This window comes from Vicia villosa, linkage group LG6 (genome assembly GCF_029867415.1).
Source record: "Vicia villosa cultivar HV-30 ecotype Madison, WI linkage group LG6, Vvil1.0, whole genome shotgun sequence".
NCBI classification, from domain to species: Eukaryota; Viridiplantae; Streptophyta; class Magnoliopsida; order Fabales; family Fabaceae; genus Vicia; species Vicia villosa.
The window spans coordinates 89,142,256-89,168,309 of NC_081185.1; the positions used below are offsets into that span (position 1 = coordinate 89,142,256).

A 26,054-nucleotide genomic window follows, 5' to 3' on the forward strand; every position below is an offset into this window, starting at 1 on the left:
GAGTGACAATTAACAAAAACAACATATTCCAATGCAATCATCAAAGACAATTGCTTGGAGTACAACAGACAGCTACAGAACTACGGTTCTTTACAATACACACTCTGCTCTGTCTGCGTTCCAAATTAGGATTGCAGTCTTTTTATAGGAAGCTCTTGGGCATTGGGCTTTTTTAGAAACAAATTAGGGTTAACCAAGTTAACCTAACTCACACGTCATCTGGTTGTTACAAAATATGCTGTGAGCAAGATCTTTTGGACGAAATATTCATCATACAATAAAAGGTTTCCTAAACAATTAATTGAAAGAAATCAGGAAACACAATTAATAAAATATAACAGCTCCTGCTGTCACACAAGGAAGTCATGACATCGGTCATGACATTCACTACAAAACCTGTATTAGCTTAACACATATGCAGCCTGCATAACACAATATCAACCAGGTATGTTTTACCACAAATGCAGCCAACATGAAAACACTTTCACTTAACTTCTTCATTGTTCGAGGCTTTCGTTTTTGAATGAACAAGAATTCTGGCCTTGTCCATGCTAACTCTACTCTTTGTTCTTTCATCCTCATGAATTAAAACTCCCAACAATTGAGCGATAAAGGTAAAAAAACGGTTTATCCATGCGTGTCCTGGGATTCCCAAAACCTTTACCCACACTAACCTTTCTTGATCAACCTCTCTAGGGGACCATCTCCTAACATTCTTGAATCAATCCTCTAGCCACTTGCTACCTCCCTCCATCATCTCTTCCAAAAAATCCTTCCTGATTCTCTTCTAGTAAACATAGATTAGCTCCGAGTAGGGTTGCAGTTATCGAAAAGAAACCCTCACCATGAAACTGATCTTGCACTGCAGCTGTCGTCCCCGGTATAGCTACTTCTCCCACATAAGCTTTCTCTAATCTCCTCTTTTCTCCTTCATTAGTCATAAATTTTCTAACCATCATAGAAGTATCTCCCTTCAGCATCTTTGCAAATGAGATTCCCTTGACAACTTTAGAGCCACCTTTCGCTTCCTCCACGTTGTAAACCGGAAAATGTTTGGTTTTACCTCTGCCCGAACCTTTGTGAGGACTTGTGATCTTTCTCTTAATGTTCTTCCTCTCTAACTTTGGTAGGTTAGCAAAGATTTTCTTTCCATCAAAAAATAGATTGTCCAGCTTCGTTTCTAACAACTTCTCATCGCCCATGTTAAAGAAATGGACAAACCTGTACTTCTTCCCCCATCTGGTCTTTTTGTGTGGAATGAATACCTCATCGATCTCACCAAGCTCTTTGAAATCGTGGTATAACTCCGCTGCCTCCCACTTGTCTTCAAACTCCGTTACAAAGTGAGTCGTTGTTGGCTTACCTCCACCAGCTTCTTCTCCCCTCCTAACACCTCCTTCCCAACTACCTCTTGGCCTGGTAATCTTCTTATACACTGCCTTGGTCCAACCTCCTTCCCCCCTTCTGATCATTGTCATCTTAGTAATAGCACGGTTAGAGAGTTAGAGAGAGGAGAGAGTTTCTCTCTCTAACATAAGGATATATCAAAATCGATTATAAAATGTCTTAACTAATCTATATACTCTATTAACCAATTTTACTTCATTTTAGTACTCTATTATGCATGTTGATCAATGTCCTTTTTATTTCTAAGTTATCTTGGTTGCCAATTTGGTGTAGACGTAGACGTTATAACATAGTATTTCTACAATCTTGATACATTTAAAGGGTTTGTATTGTTAGGTACCGCTTGTGTATGTGGCTTTCTTTGCATGTATACAATAGTTACACATAGTATCTTATAGTTCCTTAAATTTATAATTAAATATGTTTCCACCTGTGCGGTGAATTATTTATTCGACTAGTTATTTTCATCATTCATTGTTGATGTGTATCAATTTAAATTTTACTTTATTTATTACGAAAGGTTGTATAAATGAAGTTTTAAACAAATAATGAACTTAGATTAAATGATCAATTGAGTGAGTTAAACATGTAAATACAACATATTAATTATAAAAAATTAACATTAATGAAAATCTAATAAACGGCTCCTTGCAATTACGAAATGCTAAAAACTATTTAATTGAAATTAAACAAAGCATACTAATTTTACTTATAAAACTATCCAAAGAAAATTAAATTTATTAACATTCAAATGAGAAAAATTATGACTAAAAATCACATGCTTGTTTATGCTTTTATCATCTTTCTTTCTCTATTTCTTGTTTTAATCAACGGTGGTAAGACATTTTTTACACGCGATTAAAATTTATCTTATACAAAACATAATATCACACTTTAGTAACATTTCTTTCTTCTTATTTAACAATACAGTAATTACATGTGTTACTGATGATGATTGTCCAAAGGCTTCGGAGCTTCTCCCTGGATATTATAAATGCATTAATAAAATTTGTTTGCTCATAGCTCTCATGATGTCTGCTAATAAATAATGTTTCTTTTGCGCCATTTAAAACTTGTAAATAGCGTCTTCCGAAAATTACTACTCCCTCCGTTTTTTATTATAAGTCGTTTTAGACTTTTCACACAGATTAAGAAAAATAATAATTGTTGTATGAAAATGAGAAATTATGAAGATTTTTACAAAATTATCCTTCATTAATGACATGTGGAAGATAAATTTATATAATTGAAAAGAGAGAATAATAAATATTTAAGGATATAATAGGAAAAATAGCATTAATTATTCATTGGAATTGTAAAGCGACTTATATTAAAATACAATTTTTTTTTCTAAAACGACTTATAATAAAAAACGGAGGGAGTATTTTTTATCGAATTTTATGGATTGGAACTCTTTCTTTTATAGTAAAAAGGTGAAGGATAGAAAATTGGATGTTTTTTGGATGGCTACAACTTGGAGTTTTTGGTTGGTTAGGAAAGGTTGGTGCTTTTGTAAGGAGACTTGGAATGTGAATAATATCGTTTGGAACATTAAGAGTTTTGTGGGAAAATCACACACCTCAATTACTCTTTTTAAGAGTTTTGTATGGACCCTTTGTATTTTCTCTCGTAATTATCACTATTAGAAATACACGATTTACCTGCGGAATTTCCTGCGGAAAATATTCCGCAAGTATACCTGCGGAATTTTCTGGGACAATGTTAAATTAAATAAAGTTTCCTGCAGATCAAGAATTGGAAGGAAATTCCGCAGGTATACCTGCGGATTTTGCTGCGGAATATATAATTCAAACAAAACATCTCGTTACAATACAAAATCCGCAGGTAAGTTCGCAGGAATGTTTTCTGCGGATTTTGCTGCGGAATTCTGTTTTAAGTAAAATCAAACTACAATACAAAATTCGCAGGTAATTCCGCAGGAAAATTTCCTGCGGATTTTGCTGCGGATTATTTTGTAGTTTTTTTTTATTTTTTTAATGTAAACAATAATACAAAATATTTGTCTTGTAACATAAAAATCTTTGTTTGAAAAAAAGTCTAATAGATTTTGTTATTCTTTTTCAAAAAAGCTTAATAGATTTAAATATTTTTTAAGAATAATAATAAGTTTTCTTTAAATTTTATCAAAAATTATTTTTTGGTTTAAAATTCACACTTATATTTTCACCCAACAACTTAGTTTTTACTTTAGGTTCACTTTTGTATTCTAGCTTCACATAGAATATTTTATTTTTGACAAAAGAAATATAGGTTTTGTAATGGGTTTGTAAATAATAAGGTTATAATATTTTACAAAAAAAGAAGAAGTTATAATTGTACATGCTATGTTTGTTTAGTTATGATTCAAAATAGAAGCTTTTTAAATATGTAAGGATAGTGTAAAATTAATTTACACTATAAGTGTATCAATTTTTTTAAATCTCATTTAAAACATAATTTTATACATTTTATAATCATTGATATTTATAAAATTAGATTGAAATTTTTAATCTTTATTTTTTGAATTTTATTCATTATTTTTATAGTGTTTTTTAATTAATTTTTAATTTTAATGTTATTTTTTTAATAAAATTAAAAGTATAAAATATTGATATATATTTATGTTATAGAATGTCAAAATTAATTTTTTAATTAATAAGAAACAAATTAAGATAAAATCATTTAAATCTATTTTATTATAATAAAATAATAAATATATTAGTTTTACTTAATAATTTTTTTATTTTTGTAAATATTAAAAATATATAGTTCTATATATAATATAATATAATTTGGTGTATTTCAATAATAAATATAAAATTTTAAAAAAATAAAATTAAAAAAAATAAATAGAAAGGAAGATTAAGATACTTGTGTTGTGACCTAAATATGCAGCTTACACAAAAAAATAAACCTAAAAATGCTTCTTCAGTGAAAGCAAACACGACTTATTCAGAAACGCTTCTTCGGAGAAGTACTTTTCCTCACGCGCATTGGCTCAAGCTTTCTCGGTTTCTCTTGTGCGACACTCTCTCAAACTCATGCTCTCTCCCTCTCAATTCTTACACAACAACAACAATTACGACACATATTCTCTTGGTCTCGAATTGGTGAGATTTGGATTTCAAAACTTATTCGAATTGTTATGGAATCAGGATTCGGTTCGCGTTGGTGTTCAGAATCTGTTTGCGCTAGAATTTCCAACTCAGAACAAGTTAGTTTTGTTTCGTGATTCTTTGCATTTTTACGGTTTTTACTCCATTACGGGTTATGCTACAACTGATTGTGATTCGATTTCAATATAAATTTTAGTTTGAGTTAAAGTTAGCAAGCATACGATATCATAAAGCTGAGAATGGAGGAATGCTTACTGGTTGAAGCGACAAGGAGAAGAAAATGCAGCTTTCGATCTTGCTCACAAGGTATTCGATAAAATGCCTCACCGGAATGTTTTCCTCTTTTTGCTTTTATTTTACTTTTGATTTGTTGCTGTTGTGTTTCTTAGTTGCTATTGATGACTATGCTCAGGTTAGTTTGCATATTAGCATAGAATTATTGTTATTACCGTTTCGTGCTATTGCTGATGAGAAGTAATTATTGTTCATTATGCGTGACAAATATAGTGTTTTCTTTCCGGTTCTATTAAAGACTTACATGTTGTCTATACGTGAGAAATAATTTTGTCAAGCAACAGTCAATAATTAATTATACTATTATTCAATAATTTTGTCAATAATTAACTAAATAAATTTATGCATGGAATTTCAAGTAGTATCTAACAGGGGAAAACATATACTAGAAAGCTATTAATTAAGGTCATCATGATGCAATGCATTTTATTATTTGAATGGGATAAACAAATTACGTAATGTCACTCAACAATGCATAATAAAATTAAAGTAACTAACTATTTATAAAGACTAATAAAGACAAATTACGTAATGTCATCATTGATTAGAAGTCCATATCTCAGAAGGTATAATGAGAGATACAATAATATATAATGATTTAATAACTGATATTTTCTAAATAAGATTAAGAAGGATTCATATGATATGATATTAGCTAGCTAGTAGATTCAATCGTAAAAGTGAAATCTCATGTAGACTGTCACATATAGATTAAACATATAGATTAAAAGTGAAAAGGGATATATGCATTAGGATATATGTATTTGTATGATTGTGTATTGGGACTGCTATTGCATGCATTTTTATTAAGGTAATTGCTTGTTTGATATTTTGTTCATTTGTTGCTTGTTTTTGTGAACTTAATTGGACAGATACATGTCCCGCAATGGCTAACTGTCAAATGGCGCTCACAGAATTATGTTAAGAAGGTTATTTAAGAGCTTCATTGCAAAATTATATTATTAAGGAATTAGTTAGGAAAATAAAGAAAAGAATTGCAAAATTAGAAAGAAACAAAGAATTGATTGAATACTAAGAATAAGAGAGAAGTTTGTGTTCCCTTTATTCCCAATGTTATGAAATGTGTTAGATGGGTTCCTTCCCTCTATTTGAATAATAATAACTTTTTATATGTATAATTTCTCATATTTTTATATATAAAATTACTTATTCCTATATATTTTTATATATAAAAATATAATTTTTATATAATTAGCCCGCTATCCTATATCCCGCTATTCCCGTTATTCCCATTCCCGGAGGTCGGCCGCTCCGCTCCGCTATCCGGGATTAATAACTCTGGTTGTATTAGCATAAAATTCTTGTCTCCAATTCTTTGTGGATGGTATATTGATGGAAAATTTGTTTAGATAACCGATGGATTATTGTACTTGATTCACAATTGCTTTTTTAGAAAGTTTAGGGTTTATTTTGATTTAGTCTTCGATGGGAAAATACTGTTAATCACACAACATTCTTACAATTTTTGTGCCAACTGAGATATTGGGGTACTCGTATTTTCTAATAACACTGTCTCAATATTTTTGTGCAGCCAACCATGCTCCTCCTCCAGCTAATGTTCAAAGCGGCAGAGCGGCGGTGGATGTATGCTTAGTGGTATTGGTTCAATCATAGCTCAAGATATGTAAAGCAAAACAAAATATGTTTTTGCCATATGAATCCATATCAATATTCTTGTTCCTGTTTGGTACTAAATTTCATATATTTTGCAGGTATGGCTTTTGGCGGTGGAAGTGCAGAGGTACTCTCAATTCTTGACAGTTATCTTACATCTCAGGCCATTGTGTTGTGATTATGTAATATAGTGATATTTCATATCAAGTTACAGTTAAGCCTCCAGTAAATATAATGCTGCTAATAAATTGTATTTCTCATCGGGGTGCGGTTTCTTGTCAATAGGTCAAGGATGAAGCAGACAGCAGCCCTGGGTTGCATGCTGCAGCTGGACCCGGTCTTGCAGAAAAATTCTCCAAGTTTTATTTGAGTAAGACTATCAGTAACGAGTGTATTTAATAATCTAATATTTGTTCTGTTAGTAAATCATAGCTATTATTAATAATGAATATATTTAAGCCTTACAAAGAGACTGTATTTGATTGTTAATGAGTAAAATGTAGTTGTTACATTCAAGTTGGCATTTAAATAAGGAAGAAATAGCTAACTAGCTATAATACATGTAGGATGATGTCCATTTAGTTGTGGCAGTAAGAGGTGATGGGACCAATGGAGCTCAAGCTTTTCATTAATAATGAGTATATTTAAGTGTTTTTTTTAAACATGGGCTTTTGATTGTATACAGGGAAAATGAAAAGTTGTCAAAGTATGGTGATACGAAAGCGGCTCAAAACATAATGTTCTTAGAGATTAAGAAACTGATAGAATCGACTGACCAACCGAGCTATCTGCTTGGGACATGGCTGTTATGCAATAATGAAAACTTCTGAAGAAGAATTTTATCGACATATATTGATGTTCTTGTTTATTTTGGAACAGGCTGATCTTGAAACTAACGAAGTCTATGCACATATGACTCTTCAACCTGTAACCAAAGTAGGTTTAGTTGTTCAACTTGATATTTTGTTATTGCATCCATGATTTAGTTCTATAGTTTTCTTTGACATCCTCTCAAGCCAATGATGAGTAACTGTACCAAAGATTGTCTCATTTTCCTCTTCTGCGGTATGACAAGGAGGCAATACTGGCATCATACTTTGGTATGTATACAATATTATTGTTTTTCTAGATTCATGTTAGCAAAATTTGGTTGAAGTTTAAGTGGTCCATCTGGATTTATCTTGTCTAAGATGACATATGTGTTTTGATAGGATTTTTCAATGCAACCTCCCGCTCAGGAGCTAGTTGATAATGATTTGCATGACAATTCGTGGGCATTTAGACATATTTATCGGGGTAATGTCACTCTTAGAATCATCTTTCAATGATTTGACCAAGTTTTTATGAATTTTTTTATGATGTTTGAGTGCTGAAATTGATAGCACGTTGACTACAGGACAACCAAAGAGACATTTATTAACTACTGGTTGGAGTGTATTTATCAGCACAAAAAGACTTTTCGTTGGATATTCCGTTCTTTTTATTAGGTAAGATATATATCTTTTGTGTTGGAATTTCAAAAAACTTTCGAAACTCATTTTCTAAGCAAGTTTTTGTTGATCACTTTTAGAGATGAGAAACAGCAATTTCTTTTAGGTTTGAGGCGCGAATAGACAGCAGCCCGCGCTTTCTTCATCAATGATATCCAGCGACAGTATGCATATTAGCATTTTAGCTGCTGCAGGTCATGCTGCTGCAAATAACAGTCCTTTTACTATTTATTACAATCCAAGGTACGACTTGGCATGTACATATGTATTGTTATACACGACATGGAGTGGTATTCATTGAAATATTTGTGACAATCTCTTACAAAAACTTGTCAATTTAACAGGGCCAGCTCCTCTGAATTTGTTATTCCGTTGGCTAAGTATAACAAAGCCATGTACGCCCAAGTTTCTCTTGGAATGAGATTTAGAATGATGTTTGAAACAGATTATGGAGTACGAAGATATTGGGCACAGTTACTGGAATTATTGACTTGGATCCTGTCCCATGGAAAAATTCACGATGGCGCAATCTTTAGGTATTATTAAAAGGTGTATTATATAGTAGTTGTCTTACTGTATTAATATTGAACTTCTTTATGAGCTTATTGAGGCGGTTATGTTCGAACTAATTACTGATTGGATGGGATGAATCGACAGCGGGTGAGAGCCCAAGCAGAGTCCATGCTTTAAATGCATCGTTATAAAGACAAGAACAAGATTTGTTGGGTCTTCTTCTCATCCACCACAAATGAAGATGGCGTCGATGAATCAGATGAAGAAGACCTTAGTAGTGAATTTTGATTTCTAATTTTTTTCTTTTTGACTTGGTTGTAATTTGGATTGTCTTTTTAAATTAGTTGACAAATGATTAGTAAAAATTTGGTTTTTTTAGTCATTTTAATAATGTGACTATGTAAGTACTCGTTACTAACTTGTTCTATGAATTTGAATTTGTCTTATTTAAATTCAAAACATTTTAAATATTATTTTTATATTATGGTTATTTTAATAAATAGTTTATAATGTTTCAAACATCTAATAAAATAATTTTTTTTTAAATTTGAGATAGAAATTACCTGCGGATTTTTCTGCGGATTGTGATTTGCTGCGGATTTTCCTGCGGATATTACCTGCGAATTTACCTGCGGATATTTCCTGCGGATTTATCTGCGGATTTTCCTGCGGAACTTCCTGCCGAAAATATTACCCACGAAGGTTTTAGCTGGGGACATAAATCCGCAGGAAAATCCGCAGGAAATGTGTTTCCTGCGGAAATTTAGCTAAAATCCGCAGGTAATTCCGCAGGAAATTTGAGTATTTCTAGTAGTGTATAATTGGTCTGTAATCTTTCTTTTTTGTCGGTGTTTTTCGGTTTCCTTTGTAATCGGGTTGGAGAATCCTTAGTTCTCCATTTAATGGTATCTCTTGCTTTCTAAAAAAAAATACCATATTTGCTAGTTAAGATTCTCAACAATTATTAAAATAAGTGAAGAGGTATGTTATTATCTTATTAGTGTATAAATACTGTGCATGCATGTGTAAAAAAACACCAAACTTGCATACATTTTCAAAATGCGAATAATAATTAGAAATTTTTTCTGTAAAGATTTGGTTACCAACCAACACAGCTTGATGAAGCATTATTGTAAGAGCAATGTTTTAAATATCTATCGGCCTCATCTGCACAAATTTCTTAACTTTTCAACACGTTCTTTTTTATATGAATAGCAAGTATAAGAAAATAAGTGATTAGTCCATTAGGTTTTATTTAGCGAAATTCTTATTTCACCTCTTGATTTAAAGAAGTACCCTAAAAAATTCCTAAAATACTCCTCTAAAATCTGAAGTATATTTGAGGTTTCAATCCGACAATATATTTTCAGTTTCTTCTGTTACCTATAATAGAACCATTTTCCCATTTTAATATATTTACGGTTCATTCGCACATAATACAAATACTTGTATAATGGAAAAAAACCATAAATTACTGAATAACAAAAAGCTACTGAACTTAAACTACTGAATATATAAATAGTTTTATAGTAGTATGAGATACGAAAATGTAATCCAAACTGAATAACAAAAAAGTACAATCAAATAACAACAACAACAAAACTATTGGGTATGGCGAATTATGAGTCGGCCTGTCACCCTCGAGGCATCCCTCTGCTACCTCCTGTAAAACATAGCCTCCTGAGCCTCTCGACGAAAGCATTAATCATACCCCAGCTGACCATATTATATCTACACAGGGCCAAATCTTTTAACCTCTTAGGTTGTAAAACCTCATCAAACCATGGCTCTGTAAGGGGTACCAGCCTACTGATCTTCCGCTCATGACTAATGACCTTGAGCGTATCACGGTCCCACATAAATATTTTGACGGATTTAATCGACAAACAAAAGTTCAAAATTCATTAAAAAATCATTATTTAAAATGTAATATAAATCAAAACTCAAAATTCATACATGTCCGTCCCAGATACGTCAAGCAACATGGTCAGGGTAAAGAGGAAGAAGGGATATAAATCAGACGGTCCTCCTCCAAAAGCAAGTTGTGCAGGTGCTCGCGATGCAGATGTAGGCTATGCACGAGCCGCCACTGGTGTCGTCTGTGGCTGTAATGGAGGCTTTCATGGAGGCTCTGACTAAGGCTGAGACTGGGCCTCTGGTGTCACTTGAGAATCTGAGGCCTCTCCTGCCTCAAATGATGTATGTGGAGAGGTGCGTCTACGGGAGACGGTGGTAGAGAATATGGACTGGAGAATCCCGTCCGATGCGGGAGGCCGAAGTAGTGGGAGTAGCAGAAGGAACACCGAAAGATGAAGCTGGTACATCTGGTACGACTTGTCCAGATGCAGGAGGAGGTTGGGTTGCCTGACTCCTTTCTCTCTGCATAAAAGTGTGTTGTGCCACCCTGCCGTGTCTCAATCGAGATGCTCTGTCAGTAATTGCTCCTATAGAAACACAGAAAAATGTTAACTCAAGGACCAATGTTGAAAACAAACTTGAAAACACTTAAGGGAAAAACTGGAAATATACATGCAGTTTTGTTCTTGCTGAAAACCAGAAGTATATTTCTGGTTTCTGTTGCAATTTCACAGGTGCGTTAATGGCACCCTACCCCCCACAAAATAACTCAATTAAACAACCATTGATAGTTTAAAATACTTGTCTAACACCTTAGAAATGATTTATAATGTTCAAAAAAATCCACAGATACCTAATTTCAGACCTAAAACACACATTTAAGTCGATTTTACATAAACTCTTGAAATTTCAATATCAACTTACTTGATTGATTATTGTTGTTTTTGGTTGTTTGATTGTTGTTGGATGCTTAATACACTGAAACTTGATGCTTTAGAACGACTTTGATTGCAAATCCAGTTGATTCGGTAAAAATGAGATTGAGAGAATTTTGAGAGAGTTGAGCGTGTTTGTTTGTTTTTAAAACTTTAATAGGAGGGGAAGAGGCACCGTGCCTTTTAGGTGTTCAATGAACCAGAAATATACTTGTGGTTCCATACCGTAGTTATATTTTTGATTAGTTCCAACGTTAATGTCAATATTGGTGCACACCGAATATATACTTCTGGTTTTGAAGGGCATTTTAAGAACTTTGCATGGTGCGTTGAAAAAACATGGGTTGGGATAAGAAATTTCCTTAATTTGTTAGATGGTATTTTTTTCGTTTCCTTAGTCCATTTAGATTTTAGATGACTTTGGTCTCTCCATTTCTTTCCACACCCCATTTCTTTTGGTTTTGTATCTCTTTGCTCAAAATATTTTATTTTTCAAAGTAAATGATTATTAACAATAAATTAAATAGACTAAACATTTAAATAAATACTTGTTAGAGGATAAATTGGAGTTTTTCGAGTTTATTCTCTATTGAGTTTTTTACCTAAAAAACACAAGATATTAAGACCCCTTCCCCCTTTTAATAGCATTAACAAACTCGAAGAAATTTAATCTCTCTAAATTGCTGACTCATCAAGTGATCTTTGAGCATCATTCTTTGTTGAGAGATATATCTCTTAAATATTGTTTACCAAAGATTCTTTCCAAAGACTTAATTATCCATCAAGACCATCAAATCATCTTTCTTTGGTGAAATCTTCACACGTACCCTTTATTCAAAATTTCTTTAATTTACCTTTAAAGCCTTGAAGTTCACAATTCATTCACGCAAAACACTTTAAGTTTTTGTTTTTGGTACCCATATGTTTTTGTGTCTTGTTGCGTTAGAGGATTTAAGATGGCTTAAGTCATTACCATATATTCCATCTTTAAATGACAATAATTGCATTTGTAAATAGGATGATTGGCCTCCTTAGCAAAACAAATACTGATAAACGACTTATTAGGTTGATAAACTAATCCAGTTATATAATATGAAGTCCTTTCTTTCGATAAGATTAAATTTAAACTTTATTTTTCCTTTGTATATTTACCTAGGATTTCATGCAAACTATTAACTTCATTATTTAAAGAATCACATGTTTCACATTTGCTAGATTTTAACGATTGTCTTCTAAAATCAGCAAATTCATTTCCAAGCATTTCATCACCATTTTCAAGAAATTTAATATTATATCAAATGTCTAAGATGTTTCTTTCTAATTTCGTAGGAAAATGTACTTACCTTATAATTATCTTTTTCATGGGTAGCCTTGACGCATACATGTTGCTTTTCATCTATCGTTTGTAACGCCCATTTTTAGTTTGCGTGTTTTATTTAATTATGTCGTGTTATGGTATGTGTTTTGTTTTACTAAATTATGTGTTAATTATATGCTTAATTGATTTTATGTTGTTTTATTTGGAAATTGTTAGTAAATAATATAAGATAGTAAGTGTTGTTGATTATTGGGCCTAAGTTGGTATTAGTAAGTGAGGGGTGTTAGTTAGAGCCCATTAGTAATTTAAGATAGTAAGGGTTTAACTAAAACAAAGGTTTTAGAGGAAATAGAAATTAGAAGTTCATTTTGGGGTTTTTGGTGAAAGAAGAGAAGAGTAGAGTGAAGAGAAAGAGGGGAATCTCAATATTGAAGCTAGAGTTGTCTTCAATCCAAACCTAAGGTAAGGGTGGGATTCTTTCATGCTAAAGGGTTGTATGATGATGTTTTGGGTGGGATTTAATTGTATGTTGCATCCATTGAAGTTGTGTGCAGAGATGTTAGGGTCTATGAACAAATGCTTGATTTGATGATTTGAAGTGTCTTTAATTGATGTTTGATGATGTTATGATGTTATAAGACCCATAATATGTGTTGCATTTGTGGTTATGACATGTATTCTATTACTGTTCGTGATGGTTGGTGTTTTCCATCTTGATTGGGTTGAGTTTAAGGGTTTTGGGATGGGTTTCGTATGTTTTTTTCTGTGTTTGGGAGTTTCTGAAAATCGCCAGTTCGCGTCGCGAACCCTTGTTGGCGCCGCGAACTGCTTGGCAGAAACTCCGGAAAAATTGGATTCGCTCAGTTCGCGCCGCGAACCCTTGTTGGCGCCGCGAACTGCTTGGCAGAAACTTAGGAATTATTTGATTCACTCAGTTCGTGCCGCGAACTTTGTTGGCGCCGCGAACCCTGTCTTGCAGAACTTTTCCTAAACTTTGAAATGATGTAACTTTTGAACCATAACTCCTTTTTAAGTGCCGTTTTAACCTACGTGAAACCCTAATTGATGTCTTTCCGTAGAATATGCTTAGTATAACTTTGAAAACTCTTGGAATCTTCTTGAATTGGATTTTGTTGACATTGGATATCCGGAATTGATTATGACGTTTAAGTTGATCATGTCGTATACGTAGATTATGTTGTTTGAGTCGATTATGTCGTTAAGTGTGATTGTGAAAGTGCATCATTGAGTCACATTCATTGCATTGTTTGAGACGGCCCTAGTGGTAAATGTTTGAGACGGCCCTTGTGGCGAATGTTTGCGACGACCCAATGGCAATTGTTTGAGACGGGAGTTTTACTCCAATGGTACCACATGCATTTGCATTGTTCGAGTTGCATAAGTAAAGTCGTATGATGAGTCGTATTTGAATATTTGTGTGTGCATAACATGAATGTTATCTTGTGTCGATTTGATGGTTGTTTCATTGAGCATATGTGATAGATGACTATGTATGCCTTAATTGAGATTGATATTATTATTGTCGGTAAGATGTTGAATGATGTGAATAGTAGTAAGTGATATATGTTGAGAAGTGGTGACCTATGTATGATTATTTCTCCGCTTTGAATATTATCATACACTTATTTACAATGAATGATATCTCACCCTTTCTTTTTGAATGTTACCCTCCGTTGGTAACGTGCAGGTAATGACGCGGAGTAGTCGTGTACTATAGCTCGAGTCGGTGTGTGTCGATGCTCTAATACGTAGCACTCGGGGAACGTTGGATTACTTGTTTATGTTTTGGCTTCTTGTGTTTATCCTTGTTAAACTTGTCTTTATGTTATGCTGAGACTTTTTAAATGTATTGTGCCGTGTTTGGCCGTGATATTAAGAGTTGTATTGTTGTTGACATATGATTTTCCGCTGCGATGCAAGTACTTGATTGGCTGACAATGATTAATGATTTCGATATTGTTCTCCTACATGTGTGTTATGTATCTAAGTGATTGAGCATGATGTACGTATGTGATGTTGTTTGTTTAAAATGTGATGCTCCGAATTGTTATGTTCTATTTGTTTGAAATTTTGTACTCTGATATTCCTGTTTATTGCGGGGTAGATTTGGGGTGTTACATCGTTCATCTTCTCGAAGATGCTTCATGAGAATTGCTTGATGAAACTATGAATAAATCATTACATGAAACCTAGCATGATATCCGATTGATTCTTCATATGTGGTTTTGCAGTACCGTTATTTTGGTCTGATTATTTAAAAAGTATATTTAAAAATACAAATGATATTTATTTTACTAAAATTTTATAAGTTAGCTTATCACTAAGTGATTGAGCATGATGTACGCATGTGATGTTGTTTGTTTAAAATGTGATGCTCCGAATCGTTATGTTCTATTTGTTTGAAATTTTGTACTCTGATATTCCTGTTTATTGCGGGGTAGATTTGGGGTGTTACATTAGCGGTATCAGAGCAGGTCGATCTTGTCCGGCCATGTGACGTGTCGTAGTGTAGTCTAACAAGCGTATATTATTGTTTGTGTTGATTGCTTTTGTGTTGTAGTGAAGAGTTGTGATGGCTGGGAGGAATGATGCTGCAATAGCTGCTGCTTTGGAAGCAATGGCTCAAGCTTTGGAGAACCAACCGAATGGTGGAGAGAGTGCTGCTTCTCGGAGTTTGGCTACCTTCCAAAGAGAGAACCCTCCTGTGTTTAAAGGAACTTATGATCCTGATGGCGCATTGACATGGCTTAAGGAGATTGAGTGGATTTTCCGTGTCATGGATTGTACTCCTGAACAGAAGGTTCGGTATGGGACTCATATGCTAGCAGTTGAGGCGGATGATTGGTGGCTAGAGACCCGTAGGAGATTGGAAGCGAGTGGTGAAAATATCTCTTGGATTGTGTTTCGCGTGGAGTTCTTAAGGAAGTACTTTCCTGAAGATGTCCGTGGCAAGAAGGAAATTGAATTCCTTGAGCTAAGTCAACGGAACAAATCCGTTGTGGAGTATGCTGCTAAGTTTGGTGAGTTGGCAAAGTTTTACCAACACTATGATGGGCCGAATGGTGAGTTTTCCAAGTGCATTAAGTTTGAGAATGGGATGCGTCCGGAGATTAAGAAAGAAATAAGTTACCAGAAGATTCGTATCTTTGCTGATTTGGTTGATTGTTGTCGGATCTATGAAGAGGATAACAATGCTCATTATCGCGTGATAAGTGAGAAGAGGGGAAAGGGTTATCAAGGTCGTGGTAAGCCTTATGAAGCTTCGAGTGGAAAGGGAAAGCAGAAAACGGTTGAGGGTAAGAGAACTAGTGGGGGAGATGCTCCTGCTGGTATTGTGTGCTTCAAGTGTGGCAAGGTTGGTCACAAGAGCACGTCGTGTGACGGTGATGCTAGAAGATGCTACCGTTGTGGGAAGTTTGGTCATGCATCATCCGATTGTACGCATAAGGATATGGTGTGTTTCAACTGTGGTGAAGAAGGCCATATTGGAAGCAAGTGTCAGAAGCCCAAGAAGGAACAATCTAGTGGGAAGGTGTTCGCCTTGTCGGGAACTCAGAGCACTAGTGAGGATTCACTCATCCGAGGTACATGTTTCATTAATAGCATTCCTTTGATTACTGTTATTGATACCGGTGCTACGCATTGCTTTATATCTACTGATTGTGTTGATAGATTGGGTCTGGTGTTATCTGCTATGAACGGAGAAATGGTTGTCGATACTCCGGCTAAGGGATCGGTGACTACTTCTCTTGTGTGTCTTAAGTGTCCCGTGTCAATTTTCGACAGAGACTTTCTTGTTGATTTTATTTGCTTGCCGTTGAGAGGTTTGGATGTGATTTTGGGGATGAACTGGTTAGGGCATAACCATGTTCACATTAATTGTTTTGATAAGTCTGTGAGGTTTTCTTCTCCTGAAGAGGAAAGCTTAGAATTGTTATCGTCCAGACAATTTTGTTTGTTGATGAAAGAAGATGTTCAAGTGTTCGCGTTGGTTGCTTCGATGTCTGTCGAGAATCAGGCTGTAACAGAAAGGTTGAAGGTAGTATGTGAATTTCCTGAAGTTTTCCCTGATGAAATTCCTGATGTGCCGCCTGAGAGAGAAGTTGAGTTCTCTATTGATCTTGTACCTGGTACTAGACCTGTGTCTATGGCACCGTACAGAATGTCTGCTTTAGAGTTGTCTGAATTGAAGAAGCAATTGGAAGAGCTGCTTGAGAAGATGTTCTTGAGACCTAGTGTGTCACCGTGGGGAGCTCCAGTGTTGTTGGTTAAGAAGAAGGATGGAAGTATGAGGCTTTGTATTGATTATCGTCAGCTGAATAAGGTAACGATCAAGAATAAGTACCCATTTCCAAGGATCGATGATTTGATGGACCAATTGGTTGGTGCTCGTGTGTTTAGCAAGATTGATCTGAGGTCGGGTTACCATCAGATTAAAGTGAAAGATGAGGACATGCAAAAGACGGCTTTCAGAATACGTTATGGACATTATGAGTATTCTGTGATGCCCTTCGGTGTTACTAATGCACCCGGAGTATTTATGGAGTACATGAACCTCATTTTCCACGAGTATCCGGATCGTTTCGTGGTGGTGTTCATTGATGACATTTTGATTTACTCTAAATCAGAATCAGATCATGCTGAGCATTTGAAGTTGTCATTGCAAGTCTTGAAAGAGAGGAAGTTGTATGCTAAGTTGTCCAAGTGTGAGTTTTGGTTGAAAGAGGTTAGTTTTCTGGGGCATGTCATCTCGAGTGATGGTATTGCCGTGGATCTGTCTAAAGTTGATGCCGTGTTGAGATGGGAAACTCCTAAGTCGGCTACCGAGGTTCGAAGGTTCATTGAAGGTTTCTTTAAGTTAGCCCTTCCGTTGACTAAGTTGACTTGTAAGGGTAAAGCTTTTGTATGGGGTGTTCCTTGTGAAGAGAGCTTTGTTGAGTTGAAGAAAAGGTTGACGTCGGCACCGATTTTGATATTGCCTAATCCGGAATAATCGTTTGTGGTCTATTGTGATGCTTCTAAGATGGGTTTAGGAGGTGTGCTCATGCAAAATGGTAAAGTTGTTGCTTATGCATCGAGACAGTTGAGAGTTCATGAGAAGAACTATCCTACACATGATTTGGAACTTGCTGCTGTAGTGTTCATGTTGAAAATTTGGAGACATTATCTTAATGGTTCTAGATTTGATGTCTTTAGCGACCATAAGAGCTTAAAGTATTTGTTTGATCAGAAGAAATTGAATATGAGACAACGAAGGTGGTTAGAACTGTTGAAAGATTATGATTTCGGTTTGAATTATCATCCAGGAAAGGCTAATGTTGTTGCCGATGCTTTGAGTCGCAAGACTTTGCATATGTCGGCAATGATGGTTAAGGAGTTAGAATTAATTGAGCAATTTCGAGATATGAGTTTGGTATGTGAAGTGACCCCTAAGAGTGTTCGATTGGGTATGTTGAAGATTAACAATGATTTTCTGGATAGTGTCAGAGAAGCCCAGAAGTTGGATTTGAAATTGGTTGATTCGATGATTGGAGTCGATCAAGCTGAGAATGGTGATTTCAAGTTAGATGCGCACGGTGTGTTGAGGTTCCGTGATCGGATTTGTATTCCTGATGATGTGGATTTGAAAAGATCTATTCTTGAGGAAGGTCATAGGAGTAATCTGAGTATTCATCCCCGGGCTACAAAGATGTACCAAGATTTGAAGAATTTGTTTTGGTGGCCGGGAATGAAGCGTGACATAACTCAGTTTGTGTATGCATGTTTGACTTGTCAGAAGTCGAAGGTCGAACATCAGAAGCCTGCTGGTTTAATGCAACCGTTAGAAGTTCCTGAATGGAAATGGGATAGTATTTCCATGGATTTTGTGACAAGTTTGCCGAATACCGTGAGAGGACATGATTCGATTTGGGTGATTGTTGATAGGCTTACGAAGTCGGCTCATTTCATACCTATTAACATCACTTATCCGGTTTCGAAGTTGGCGGAAATTTATGTCCGTGTGATTGTGAAGTTGCATGGTGTTCCTTTGTGTATTGTTTCGGATAGAGATCCGAGGTTCACTTCACATTTTTGGAAGAGTTTGCAAGAGGCGTTGGGTTCTAAGTTGAGGTTGAGTTCGGCGTATCATCCTCAAACAGATGGTCAAACGGAAAGAACGATTCAATCTTTGGAGGATTTGCTGAGATCTTTTGTTCTTGAGCAAGGAGGTACGTGGGATACTTATCTTCCATTGATAGAGTTCACATACAACAATAGTTACCACTCGAGTATCGGTATGGCACCGTTTGAAGCGTTGTATGGTCGGAGGTGTAGGACTCTGTTGTGTTGGCATGAATCGGGTGAGAGTGTAGTACTTGGACCTGAGATTGTACGAGAGACTACCGAGAAGGTTAAGTTGATTCGGGAGAAGATGAAGGCTTCTCAGAGTAGGCAGAAGAGTTACCATGATAAGAGGAGGAAGGATTTGGAATTCCAAGCTGGTGATCATGTATTTTTAAGAGTTACGCCAATGACTGGTGTGGGAAGAGCCTTGAAGTCGAAGAAGCTCACTCCTCATTTTATCGGACCATATCATATTTCCGAGAGAGTTGGTAATTTGGCGTATAGAGTGGCCTTACCGCCTAATCTTTCGAATTTGCATGACGTATTTCATGTGTCGCAACTTTGAAAGTATGTTTCGGATCCTTCGCATGTGATTCATATGGACAATGTGCAAGTGCGGGATAATCTCACGGTGGAGACTATGCCTATAAGGATTGAGGATCGCGAGACGAAGATGCTTAGAGGCAAAGAGATTGCTTTGGTGAAGGTCGTTTGGTCGGGTGCTACCGGTGAAAGTATGACGTGGGAATTGGAAAGCAAGATGCGCGAGTCGTATCCTGAGTTATTCGATTGAGGTAATTTTCGAGGACGAAAATATTCTAAGTGGGGGAGAGTTGTAACGCCCATTTTTAGTTTGCATGTTTTATTTAATTATGTCGTGTTATGGTATGTGTTTTGTTTTACTAAATAATGTGTTAATTATATGCTTAATTGATTTTATGTTGTTTTATTTGGAAATTGTTAGTAAATAATATAAGATAGTAAGTGTTGTTGATTATTGGGCCTAATTTGGTATTAGTAAGAGAGGGGTGTTACTTAGAGCCCATTAGTAATTTAAGATAGTAAGGGTTTAACTAAAACAAGGGTTTTAGAGGAAATAGAAATTAGAAGTTCATTTTGGGGTTTTTGGTGAAAGAAGAGAAGAGTAGAGTGAAGAGAAAGAGGGGAATCTCAATATTGAAGCTAGAGTTGTCTTCAATCCAAACCTAAGGTAAGGGTGGGATTCTTTCATGCTAAAGGGATGTATGATGATGTTTTGGGTGGGATTTAATTGTATGTTGCATCCATGGAAGTTGTGTGCAGAGATGTTAGGGTCTATGAACAAATGCTTGATTTGATGATTGGAAATGTGTTTAATTGATGTTTGATGATGTTATGATGTTATAAGACCCATAATATGCGTTGTATTTGTGGTTATGACATGTATTCTGTTACTGTTCGTGATGGTTGGTGTTTTCCATCTTGATTGGGTTGAGTTTAAGGGTTTTGGGATGGGTTTCGTATGTTTTTTCTGTGTTTGGGAGTTTCTGAAAATCGCCAGTTCGCGTCGCGAACCCTTGTTGGCGCCGCGAACTGCTTGGCAGAAACTCCGGAAAAATTGGATTTGCTCAGTTCGCGCCGCGAACCCTTGTTGGCGCCGCGAACTGCTTGGCAGAAACTTAGGAATTATTTGATTCACTCAGTTCGTGCCGCGAACTTTGTTGGCGCCGCGAACCCTGTCTTGCAGAACTTTTCCTATACTTTGAAATGATGTAACTTTTGAACCATAACTCCTTTTTAAGTGCCGTTTGAACCTACGTGAAACCCTTATTGATGTCTTTCCGTAGAATATGCTTAGTATAACTTTGAAAACTCTTGGAATCTTCTTGAATTGGATTTTGTTGACATTGGATATCCGGAATTGATTATGTCGTTTAAGTTGATCATGTCGTATACGTAGATTATGTTGTTTGAGTCGATTATGTCGTTAAGTGTGATTGTGAATGTGCATCATTGAGTCACATTCATTGCATTGTTTGAGACGGCCCTAGTGGTAAATGTTTGAGACGGCCCTTGTGGCGAATGTTTGAGACGGCCCAATGGCAATTGTTTGAGACGGGAGTTTTACTCCAATGGTACCACATGCATTTGCATTGTTCGAGTTGCATAAGTAAAGTCGTATGATGAGTCGTATTTGACTGTTTGTGTGTGCATAACATGAATGTTATCTTGTGTCGATTTGATGGTTGTTTTGTTGAGCATATGTGATAGATGACTATGTATGCCTTAATTGAGATTGATATTATTATTGTCGGTAAGATGATGAATGATGTGAATAGTAGTAAGTGATATATGTTGAGAAGTGGTGACCGATGTATGATTATTTCTCCGCTTTGAATATTATCATACACTTATTTACAATGAATGATATCTCACCCTTTCTTTTTGAATGTTACCCTCCGTTGGTAACGTGCAGGTAATGACGCGGAGTAGTCGTGTACTATAGCTCGAGTCGGTGTGTGTCGATGCTCTGATACATAGCACTCGGGGAACGTTGGATTACTTGTTTATGTTTTTGCTTCTTGTGTTTATCCTTGTTAAACTTGTCTTTATGTTATGCTGAGACTTTTTAGATGTATTGTGCCGTGTTTGGCCGTGATATTAAGAGTTGTATTGTTGTTGACATATGATTTTCCGCTGCGATGCAAGTACTTGATTGGCTGACAATGATTAATGATTTCGATATTGTTCTCCTACATGTGTGTTATGTATCTAAGTGATTGAGCATGATGTACGTATGTGATGTTGTTTGTTTAAAATTTGATGCTCCGAATCGTTATGTTCTATTTGTTTGAAATTTTGTACTCTGATATTCCTGTTTATTGCGGGGTAGATTTGGGGTGTTACATCGTTCATCTTCTCGAAGATGCTTCATGAGAATTGCTTGATGAAACTATGAATAAATCATTACATGAAACCTAGCATGATATCCGATTGATTCTTCATATGTGGTTTTGCAGTACCGTTATTTTGGTCTGATTATTTAAAAAGTATATTTAAAAATACAAATGATATTTATTTTACTAAAATTCTATAAGTTAGCTTATCACTTGGGGTGTTCATGGTACGGTTCATGATAAAAACTGAACCATAATAAAAATTCACTCTAACTGAATTGGATCATTTCAATTTACTAAGAACCTAACTGAACCAAACTTATTGGTTTGGTATACCGTTTTGAAATTTTGAACCGTACCGAACCGTTAGAAGACAGATTTTTCCAAACCGATCCGTTTATTAAAGAACCGAACCATTAAGCTATGTTTATTTTTATTTTAAAAAAATTTAAACTTGTTTTTAAGCATTTTTCATTTTTAGTTTTGGTTCGGTTCGGGTTCAGTTTCAGTTTGGTTCAGTTTCTGTTACAGTTCAGTTCTAGAACTGTTTGTGCATAATGGTTTGGATCACTAACCATACATAACGGTTTGGTTATTTTAACTTCAGTTCGATAGTTCGGTTAAGTTCTTGGATTTTTTCAAAAGCCCTGCTTATCACCACAATTATCATCATTTTTATCGTAGAAGTCATTTATTTTTAGTTTTTAGTTATATATATATATATATATATATATATATATATATATATATATATATATATATATATATATATATATATATATATATATATATATATATATATATATATATATATACCACAATTATTATTTTTCATCATAAAAAAGAGAAATCATTTATTCTAGGGAAAATAAAATATATGAGTTTTAATATTTATTTATTACAAAAAAATAGAATTAATTTATTATCAAAAATCCAATAAAAATTATAAAAGAAAAACTAAAATTTTAATTTTTTTTGCAACAGTTGTTCTTCTTTGGTAATTCTTCCTCTTGACTTTCTTTTAATAGTTATCATTTCCATGATTCAACAATATCTCTACTCTACTACTCCGAGTTGGCTTTACAAACAATTCTATTGTTATGATTTTTTCTCTACATCAAGCAAACAAAGTGTTCAATTAACAAAAGATACACTCAAACCTTGATTTTTTTGCATAAATAAGAAACATATTTAACAAATGGGGATTTAAAAAAATAAATTTTTCGAAAATGAGTTGTATTGTTCTAGGCTAAAACATGGGAATGCCAGAAAAACCCAAATAAAAAACTCAAAAAATTAATAAAAGAAGCAAAGGAAGAAGAAAATGGAAGCAAGGTAGTAAAAAAAATAACAACTCACTATTTTTCTTTCGCACACCGAGCAACACCATCTCCGAAGATGCAGTCATTCCCTTTGTCTCTCTATATTCCACCACGAGCCACAACTCATTAGCCACACAACCACAGCGAACCAAAAGACCACACTCTCTTGAGTAAAGTACAAGATAAGTACAAAACAAGTGTTGTACCCCAATTTTTGACCACTGAGATCCCACCATATTCCCAAATATTAGGATTATCATTATCATCAAGCACATATTATTTTCTAACCATAAAATACAAAAAGATTGTTGCTTGTTGCTTGTGTCCTAAGATAGGAGACTAATCAAGAGGAGACTGGGCAAATTAGGGTTTTGAGGCCCACAAGGAATTTCAACATTCTCCTATGATTCAAAGGGTTCTCTCATCAATATCCAAGTCCAAGGATGGCCCAAGTTAGGGTTTTCACCTAATTCCACTAGAGGGTTGACTTTTAATCAGGACATGGCTCCAAGACTCAAACCATGATTCAAGAGCATCAAAATCTGAAGGTGGAGAAATACACAAGAAAGGGAGGGATTGAATTATATTCTTTATAAAATTAAAATTCCCTTTCTCTTAGTATTTCATCTTCCGGATATGCTTTAATGTTGCGGAAGCATGCTTGGAATGGAGTTGCATAACCAATGAGATATTCATTTTAACTTCTTTATATCATCAGAACTTCTGACTTGTCTCAGTACAGTTCTGAAGACATTCTGCGTGAATGTTCTGAGTTAAATGAATTATGCAGAAAGTAAAAGACACGTTCATTTTTATCCTGGTTCACCTTCTAAATAAGGCTACCTTCAGTCCACCCTCCTCATGTGATTTGCCTCTCAATAGAGGACTTAATCCACTATAACCAAACTTGATTACACCTGCACGATCCATCTGTCGTGACTAACAACCTGCACAACCAACTGCTATGACTAACCCTGCACAAGCTACCCGTGAGTGACTAACCCCTAGATGACTGAACCGTTCAATGATCTCAACGAGATATAAAGTTCATCAATCTAGTAATCCTGCACAAGCCAACTGCTCGTGACTAACTGCAGTGGATTGTTCAGTGATTTGATCCACAGATATAACATCCATTGACTCCTTCACAGCCAACTACTGTGATTAACCCTTGCACAACTAACTTGTTGTGACTACAAGTGTGCTTCTTAGATAAGCAGATTTCCCCTATTCTTAAGTACATATACTTACGACACACTGACTAGAAGTCACTTCTGTTGCCTAAAAATTCTATCAGAAGTTTCCTAAGATATAACACACTACGAGCAACAACTCTACGTATTTTACATATTATTACAAGAAGTAGAATATCATGCAGTCTTCTTTTCTTCAAATTCTGGAGGAGATCTTTTTCTTCTTCTGAAAGCAGATTTAGAGCAACATCTCTATTTTGAGTTGCTTCTTCAAGTAATCTTCCTCTTTTTTCTGAAAGCAGATTAAGAGCAGCAGCTCTTGTGTTAATTGCTTCATTGAGTTTGTTCTTTTCTTTTCAGAGTAAGTAGATTAGAGCTTCAGCTCTTGAAATTAATTCCTTCTTGCAAGACCTTCTTCTTTTCATCTTCAAAAGCAGATATGGAGCACCAGCTCTTATGTTGATTGCCTCTGATTTGATCTTCATTTCCTCTTCAAGCAGATTTAGAGCAACAAATCTATTTTAAATTGCTTCTTCCAATGTTCCTCTTCTTCTTGAATACTGATCGTGAAGCTTGTTACAACTGATAACACATTTAATGATCATAAGCAAACATGAAACACTCTCGAGCAACAACTCAGCGTATTCAGTTTCTCTAGTCATTCAATGTGAGTAATGTATGAACTGATCAAGTATTAGTGAACTTCTAATGACTCCAATAGAGAATAGTGATTAACAGCATAAATTTCTTTTTCACTCTTTTATGTTTTCTTCACATAGGCATCTCATGTGTATTTCAACATAATTGATTCATCACCCACTTTGTGTATGTTGTCTCTTGATGTAACTTCTGAAGCATGATCTCACATTTCTTCATTTATAATTTCATGCTCAGCTTCTCTCTATATATTTTCTCTCAAGATGTCTCTTTTGCTGCACTCTGTAGTTGCACCATGGATACTCACTTTGGATGCACACTCAATGCACTTTGGTGTATGATAGTCACACATTCAAGTTTGAAGTTTGATCTATATATATATAGCTTGATGAGTTACCGTTGGAATCTAGCTGTTGAGATTTGTTTGAATATTTCTTTGAATGCTTTGTCTCGATTGAATCATGAATGACAAGTGTTGTTCTTGGCAGAATCTTATCATTAGCGTGATAATGACAGTTGGTAGCATGTTTCCTTGATTAAGCTTGTCTTTTTCAACGCGCTGCATGTGGGTTGCTTCTTCTATCAACCTTGGGAGTTGTTACATTAACTTGTTGCAACCGTTTTGATAATGATGATGTTTGTAACGGCTTTTCTTTTGATTGTGAACTTTTGTAGGCTGAAATTGTATTTTCTTTTCTTGTCCACGTGTGCCTTTGCTGTTGTAGCTTTTTGTATTTCACTGTGTTACTCTATCAGAACTTCTGATCTTATATTCATGTGATCTTCTTGTTGTAACGGATCTTCATGTATATTGATATTTCTGTTTTAAATCCTTGAAGCTTGTCTTGTTGAATTCTTGCTCTTTGTACCAGAACTTCTGATGATGTGTCTTTCTAATGTTGTCGTATAAGGCTTTATAACATAGTATCTGCACACTCAATGAAATCATTAGTAATAAAATTGTTACTCACAAAATATATGCTTGTTATCATCAAAACCAGACTCTGAACATAGATTATCAATCTTGTACTGACAAAATTAATTTTATAATCCATTCAAAACATTCATTTGAAGAGGATACCTTGATTCATATGGAATCCACAAAACTGCAGTTCATCTGGAAAAAGTCTATTGTGTGGGTCAACCACTTTTGAGAAAAATGGTCAACCATGAACTTTTGGGGATTCAAATCATCATCATATGATTATGGAAGACATTTGACCAAGAGAAATCAAGAAAATTCATCAAGAATAAAAAAGTCAACAAAAGTCAAAATTAGGGTTCTTAGGTGATTTTGATGTCATTTTGGGAACTT

The 26,054-nt window shown here is 35.0% G+C and overlaps 1 long non-coding RNA gene across 3 annotated transcripts; it reads left to right on the plus strand.

Annotated features, from left to right (window-relative positions):
• The first annotated feature begins 4,250 nt into the window (after nt 1-4,250).
• LOC131611848 (uncharacterized) lies at nt 4,251-8,844 on the plus strand. Of its 3 annotated transcripts, none has more exons than XR_009287197.1 (11): nt 4,251-4,621; nt 4,720-4,829; nt 6,370-6,434; nt 6,551-6,579; nt 6,738-6,822; nt 7,138-7,552; nt 7,664-7,748; nt 7,849-7,939; nt 8,023-8,185; nt 8,287-8,478; nt 8,600-8,844. It is a non-coding gene; the product is annotated as an uncharacterized LOC131611848 (long non-coding RNA). The 3 variants fall into 3 exon arrangements; XR_009287199.1 differs by having other exon boundaries at nt 4,253-4,621; nt 7,332-7,552; XR_009287198.1 differs by lacking the exon at nt 6,370-6,434 and having other exon boundaries at nt 4,253-4,621.
• Nucleotides 8,845-26,054: the final 17,210 nt, after the last annotated feature.